The sequence below is a fragment of the Muntiacus reevesi genome, chromosome 2 (genome assembly GCF_963930625.1).
Source record: "Muntiacus reevesi chromosome 2, mMunRee1.1, whole genome shotgun sequence".
In the NCBI taxonomy this organism is placed as follows: domain Eukaryota; kingdom Metazoa; phylum Chordata; class Mammalia; order Artiodactyla; family Cervidae; genus Muntiacus; species Muntiacus reevesi.
Genome location: NC_089250.1, coordinates 19,609,193 through 19,616,959, shown reverse-complemented (window position 1 = coordinate 19,616,959; position 7,767 = coordinate 19,609,193). Strand labels below are relative to the sequence as shown.

Below are 7,767 nucleotides of genomic sequence, written 5' to 3'. Positions count from 1 at the left end.
CTTATCATCTTTAAAAATCAAGGTTGAGAAAAGTCTGTCATTAGTTCTCCAGAATGTTTAATAGCTGTTTAATAACCTTTCCTGCAGTTAGATGCCCATTTGCAGCACTTCCTTTTTCTGATCTGTCTTCTGAATCATCAGCAAACCTGACACCGTTAGTAATGATGTGTGCTGAAGGGCAGGTTTCCTTCTAACCGCCCCCTCCTCCGGCCGGTCACTCCTTCTTAAGGCAACTGACTCAGGCTTCTCCGGGTTTTTTCGCCTAGCAGTTTCTCTCTATATATGGTAATAATACTCCACAGATCTGCGCGTGCTTCCCGGAGGAAAACTGGAAGGAGAAGCCACGTGAGCGCAGCTGGAGCCTGCGGTTGGCCTGGCAGCTCCTCCGCAGTGGAAGGTGAGCTGCGACGAGAAAAGCTCTTAACCTCTTCGTTACCTGCACTTAACCGTTCCTCGCTGCCGCCTGGAGCCGCCGGCTTCCCTGGGCGCATCCGGGTCCGAGTCCGGGTCCCGGGGCCCCCGCTGCTGCTCCTGCGGTTCTTGGGGTCCTTACCCTCCTGCGGCCGTGACCTCGTCGAACCGTGCAGGGCAGTTATCCTCCCTGGGTCACTTTTCAAAGCAATTGCATATTAGAGTTAGGTGTGAAGTCCACCGTCAGCTGCTTTCCGCTAAATTGATGAAGTGCAATTCTATCCTGGAGTAGGAAGGGAAGCTAAATATCTCCGTTAAGCAGCTTGGAGTTTCTCACCCCTGGGGCGTCGGGGCACTGCTGAGACGGTGGCACAGAGCCTTGGATAATCTTGCTTTGTGACGTAAGAGAACAATCTCATTGTTATTTATTGTGACCACCGCTTCCATCTGTAGAGTCCCACTGTGATCTTCCCACCGAATTCCCCCAACCCTCCCATGCAGAGATCAACCAATCAATCAATAAGTACTATATTGTAATCAATAGAGTCTCTCTTCATACTGTTATCAAGACCACGTTCATTATTTGTTCCCTCCACTGTGTCCTTCCTGGGCAAAACCAAACAAAGTCAAGCCAAAAACTTCTGGGGGGAAAAAAAAGGCAACTGTATACTCAGGTCTCAGTAGTCTGAAAATCCTTCTCTCACTTTTTCAGCGCAATGCAGATAGATGTTGCTATAAAAGTTTGTGTTTTCTTATGTTAGAAGACAAACAGAACCGTGTAAAGCTACAGTGCTTAGTTTTCCCACCCTTTCATTTATTTGGAATGGGGTGGGGAGAAAGTAGTTTTTGTCTTCCATCTAGTGGACTAGTTCGGAATTGCGCCTTGCCACTAGGATCCGGTGGCTAAAATTCATACAAATAGTGTACAGATTCAGATAAAGAATGATGAATTCTACACATAAGTCTACTTTCAAGCTTCCGAGTTCCACAGGTTAAAAAAAATGAGTATTCTTGGTTGTAGGTTTTTTCCCTTTCATCACTTTACATTGCCATTCCCTTTTGGTCTGCAGTTTCTGCTGAAAAATCAACAGATAGCCTTATGGGAGTTCCCTTGTATGTTATTTGTTGCTTTTCACTTGCTACTTTTAGTATTTTTTGCTTATATTTAATTTTCATCATTTTGATTACAATGTGTTTAGGCTGTATCCGACTCTGTGCTTCCTGGACTTTGATAACTGTTTCTTTTCCCAGGTTAGGGAGCTTTTCAGCAATTATATCTTCATATTGTCTTGGGCCTGTTCTCCCTCTCATCTCCTTCTGGTGCCCCTATAATGTGAAAAAACAATAAAAAGGACACAGCAATAAGCATTTATTGCAAAACTGGACAGCAGGAGTTTATGTTAAATTGAGATGGAAAGAATCAAGAAAACCCCACTTACAGAACCATGTGATGAAAGCTGTGGGCAGTGAGAAAAAATTTTCCTTATCAATGAATCAATTGTATTTACAAAACTCTGGAAATAATGACTGAAATCCACTGTCCGAGAAGGCAGAGCAAACAAAATGGTCTCAGTCTTTATTGCCATTGTGGACCAGGGTATCCTGTACATCCAGCTAGTCATCCATACTTTTCAGTTTTTTCCTTTATTTCTTATCTCTCCATTTTCCTCTATTACCACTACTATGAATGGCTAATAGATAATTTTCCATATTCTTTTCCATCTTAGCTGCAACCAGCCTGCATATTACTTGCCAGACTAATCTTCCTTGAACTGTTGCTTGAAACTCTCCTGGAACTTTCTCTTTCTTCTAAATGCCTCTTCCATCTGGTTTCACTGCTACTTTCATCTGGTCTCATCCTACCTACATTGTTTCATTCCCTGCTCTTGAACTTTTTGCCAGTTGATTCACACCTCCTTGAATAACACTGCTTGCTATTCCCTCCAAGCCTTGACGCAGCCCCTCTCACAAGGAGCACCTATCCTTCCCTCCTTTTGTGCAGCCCGGCTGTCTTCACCATTTAGGATCCACCTCAGCTGTGCCTCTCCATGGACACCCTCCTTGCTTGTGAAATCTTAGAGGAATTAGAGGTTGTATTCTGAAACTGAGTCCTTGTGCAAATACTGTCCAACGGCTTACTATTGTTTCCCAGGTTTGAGTCCCAGTTCCTCCAAAATCTGTTATGAATACTCCAGATACTCTTGCTCATCCTCATTCCAGCCCCCCCTCAGGATCTACACTTCTGGGAACACCAGGAGCTCTTAGAAACTTGTTGATGATTTTCTTGAGCCTCAACACAATACTGCAAGGAAGATGCAGCTGGTACAGTTATCCCCATTTCATGAATGAGGATGCTGAGGCCCAGAGCATTTGCAAGATTTGCTCTTGTCAGTGACAGAGCTAGGGCAGGAGCCCTGGGGTCTCCTCCGTGTCCAGGGCTCCCCGTGGCGCACCTTGCTGCCCTCAGACCTGCTCTAATAGGTGAAGTCCCGCCTTAAACCCTTCTTTATTTTCAGATAGATACCTTCATTTTCTTACAGATAACGGACATGGGCTTATGTTGCAGGGAGCTGCCAAGCAAGAGGTCATAACCAGGGCGTGTAGTTATGCCTCCTGCTTGGCAATTTCAGTTCTTCCTGGGTGGTTATGCCACATTTTCAGCCCACACCCATTTGTCCTGTTTGCAAACCACAAACTGGTTCTCTGGCAGTTACATTTTTCAGCACCGCCTCTGGTTAGGTGACTGATCTGCTTGTTTGAACATTTAAATAACTGTGACCATCTCCTGCCCTATCCCACCTGATAAAAGCTATTCTGGGGCATCCAGGCTCACACCAAGCATTTAAGAATGGCTACCACCAGGCTGTCTTAACCAGAGTTGTTAGGGAGTTAGCAGGATTTCTAAGCAGTTCCAACTCTGGCCACAGGATGGATTAATTTTCCATCCTGTGTGCATCTCCAGTGCCTCGCCCCATGGAATACCTCCACTGATGTGTTGGAGCTCGCAGTCCTGGGTCAGGTCCCGAGACGGTGGTTGGCTCAGCAGGAGGGCTCGGTAGCAAAAGAAAAAGATCATATCCACATGTAGAGATGGCGTTGCTGAAGTTTGTCCTATTAAATGTCTAGAAGATAAGTGCTAACAAGATTTTTAAGCAATTCTACTGACTCAGAATAATTTCATGTATTCATTGTACAAAAACTGGTGGCAAGAAAATCTAAATATGCAATCATAGCAAGTGACTTTTATAACTGCATGTCTAATGAAATGATCAGAACTTATCTAAAAGGGTCATGGAATGCAATATTATTACCTTTGTTTTATGATGATACTGTTAACATATAAAGAAGATTAGTTTCCAACTAAGCTGTAAAAAACTTTCAGGATACTTGTGGCAAGAAATTTTCAACTATGAATTTGATTCGAAAGTTTCAGTTATACAGATGAATAAGTCCTTAGATTTCTACTTAAAGCACAGAGCCTATAGTTGACAATACTGTATTGTATACTTGAGATTTTGCTAAAAGGGTAAAGCTTAGGTTACACACAAAAAACAATAATAAATAATTAGGGCAGGAGGAAGCTTTCAGTGCTATTGGGGATGTTTCTGTTGTAGATACTGGTGATAGTTTCATGGGTTAATATTTATCTCCAAACTCATCAAATTGGATACATATTAAACATGCACAAATTTTTGTATGTCAATCATACATCAATAAAGTGTTTTTCTAAAAGAATTATATTAGACTGGGAACTTGCCATACAATGTAGAGAGGCAGTGTACCTATGAAGATCTCAGAACTATTACTACTGAAAACTGCCCATATAGCAATGATGTAACTTTTACAGAATGCAAAACATAGTTACAAACTTCATTTCCTTTGCCTTCCTGGCAAACCAGCTATTCTGATCCCTACTTTGCAGGCTTAGAAAGTCAAATGGCTTCCAACTCTTATACGCCTTCTACTGTGGTGGGGGTGGGGGTGAGGGGCTTCAACCTGAAGCCCTGCCATGTGACTTCACATCCATTAACTATCCAGACATCAGTCAGTTAAGATACAATATAACATGATATAATATTGACTAATCATCCCTTAGAATATGTTTGCCCACACTATTATTTTTCCAGTCTTATGGAAATTTGGATGTCCCCTGAGCAAATTTCTAATGTGGCACCTTGGAGAAAAAAAATCGCTTAAGAATATCTTGTACCTTAAATTTCATTGTGTGTGGGTCCCCTAGATTGTATGACTCTTCCTATCACTTCACACAAAGCTTAATGAAGATGACAGAGGGCTAAGATCACATCCATGATGTCTGACCCTTTTATTGGCTAAGAGCATCTGCAAAGCCACTAACTAAGTGCTTTGGATCAGAACCCCTAAGGCCCAGAATATCTAGTCAATCAACCTTGGATATAGTCTTCACAAAACAATAAACCCAAGATGAGAGGTTGGAAAATACACTGGAGACCATTACTTATCTTTGATTCTTCTCAGATTTATCAGACCCTCTATTCCTTAAGCCCTGGATGCAAACCACATCTTTTCCACCTAATGTGACAGATTTGAACTGATAGATGGTGTAGCATCCCATGATATATTGGAACATCAGATTTCCTGCTGACAAAATCCTGGGGAGGTTTGTAGGACCAGGTCGACTCAGTAGAAAATTCTGTATTGACTTTCTATGTCCAAGATTCTAGTTTCTGATTTCTTGAGTGCCTAGGGAAGGTTATTGCTATTGGAAATGAAAGCTTTGATTGATTAGAACAGAGATGTGCTTTTTAAAAGATTGAATTGCCGGCCTTAAAGGATCAAATTCAACTCTCAAGAGGGAGGCTGCCCTTATAACTCTTTTTTTTTTTTTCTCCCTAGGCAGTTGTGATTCTTTGTGCCCCCCCACCCACCCCCCTATACCTTGAAATAGCAAATTGTGGACTACCTTACTGTGTGAAGGGAGGGTCTTGGGTAAACTGGCCTTCAGACCGAGGTCTGGAGATCATAATCTGTTAGTAGAAAGCTGAAAAAACCCACACGTTAGAGGCAAAGCAAGACATGTTTTCTCACTTCAGATGAAATCTGCAAAAGGTGCTCTTAGTGGGAGTGGATATTCAGTGAGAAAAGTTGGAGACTGAAGAATCACTTAGCAATGGCCTTGCAGGTTGGGCAGCCACTTCTGACTGTGGCTTCCTTCTGGTTAGACTCGGTATCCTCGTGTCTGATGGGTGTGCTACACAGGCGGTATGTTCTCTACCCTCTCATGGAGCAGGCACTGTGCCACTGGTCTGGATCATGGCTCCAAGGCAAGAATGAAACCTGATCTCTCAATGGGACAGAGGAGCAGGCTGGATGCTCAAGGCACTCAGAGGCGTTGTAGGTAGGGAATTATTCTGAGTCAAACCATCTTCCTTTCCCAAGCCTTTAGAAACTGACACTTGCACAACATGATCAACCTATCAGTAACACCATCTTTGCCTTTTGTAAATTATTTTATTTTTTGTGCATTTGTTAAAACCACATAATATTCATTCACATACAGTTTAAGATATTTTCCTGTGATTGGGAGTTCCCTGGTGGTCCAGTGGTTAGGGCTTTCAATACCATGGCCCAGGCTTGATTCCTGGTCAGGGAACCAAAATCCTAAAAGCTGCATGGTGAGGTTGGAAAAACAAACAAAATATAAATTTTTTCCTATGAAAAGAAAGATGTTCCATTTTTTAATGAGAAAACATAAAATTCACCATTTAAATCATTTAAGAGTAAACAATTCTGTATTTTCAGTAACTTACACTTTTGTACAACTATCCTGCTAACTCTAGACCATTTCCAGGAAACCCCGAAAGAAAACTCACATGTGCCAGCCCAACGTGCTGTCTACCTCCACCTAATTTTGGTAGATCAAAGGTTGTAAATTACTAATTTATATGGCTCTGGCTAGGTAGAACGTGCACACATGCAGCAGTTGGGAAGTACTCAGAGGAGAACGTGGTGAATAGTCACTCTTCTTGCCTTCACCCTCTCCTGACCCAGTTTCCCTCTCTGGTGACAGGTTTTTACCCATTTCTTTATCCTTCTAGAGATAGTTAATGCTTATACTCATATACACAAATACACAGCTTCCTATATGATATGAGCATATGATATTTCATGCATAACTCTTTTTACATAACTGCTTTCATATTTAGTCAGTTTGATCCCAGGAAGGTCCATGTAAGTCAACAGTCATACCCACAACTTCTCAAGAAATTCCTCCTAAGGTACTTTGATCTCATTAAGATTCAGATGACTACACCTTCACTCTCTTTTCCCAGAGACATTTTGTCAATGGAAATAAATTACTAGGGCCACATAAGTCTAATCAGTAGACTCAACAATGGGTGTGTTGGATCTATGCCCAACCTTTGCCTTAATTTAAGACTTTTTTTTTTTTTTTTTGCCTGTGAGAACTGAGAGCTTCAATTTTCAACCCTAAAAGTTCTGGAATTTCTGAACATTGGCAGCTCTGCTGGACTCATCCTGGCCGTGCTTCATGTGTCTTTTCATCCCAGAACCAGACTGAAGAAGTAGCCACCACATGAGACTTGATGGTCTCAGAGTATGGGCAGAACATAAGGGCTGATGGGAATACTCAGCACTTCTAAAAACCTCTGCTCAGGTGAGGCCAGTGGCTCCTCTGCTTCTGGACCATCTTGGCCAGTTGAGTGGCCAAGCTCCAGTAAGCAGGATGAGGAGGTCTACAGGGAGAACTGGAAGAACAGGGAAGGAAATGGAAGTTGTGAGCCAATGATACAACCTCCATGCCTCATGAGGTCAGAATGTTGCAACTCTCTCCATAGAGAAGGACACTGAGGTACAGATAGGCTGAGTGCCTTCTGCAAGGTCCCAGGGCTCCTGAGTGGAAGAGCCAAGATGTGATCCTAAGGGGGTCTGGCTTCGGGAGGCTGAATCATTCTCCAGACGCCTCCTCTGGGAGCTCTCATTTTTGTGAACTACCTGTACCATCTTGTCTAAATTGTCAGCAGGCTTTAATAAAAACAATTTTAGTAGATGACTCAAATATGGCAGTAATAAAACTTTGTAAAATGGTGTTATGGATTTCCTCCAGAAATAATTCATTAAATTGATGCCAGTTGTAACTTGTGAGATCATAAAGCTCAATGCAGGAGTATTGAAAACATGAAGGTAATCCAGACACAGTGTGTTCAATAACCCCTCGGCCTCCTCTCTGAATTGCTTTGCTACACATTCACTCAGAACCAAAGAATATAAAAACTCAAGGTATCAGATTGTGAAAAGAGTTTAAATTCATGGATGTTATACACAGATGAGGAAATCTTTTAGGACGAATCCTAAAAG

General features: G+C 42.3%; 1 long non-coding RNA gene across 1 annotated transcript; it reads left to right on the top strand.

Moving 5' to 3' along the window:
* Positions 1 to 266: 266 nt before the first annotated feature.
* LOC136157788 (uncharacterized) lies at positions 267 to 7,462 on the top strand. Its single transcript, XR_010661277.1, has 2 exons — positions 267 to 397; positions 6,856 to 7,462. It is a non-coding gene; the product is annotated as an uncharacterized lncRNA (long non-coding RNA).
* The last annotated feature ends 305 nt before the right edge of the window (positions 7,463 to 7,767 follow it).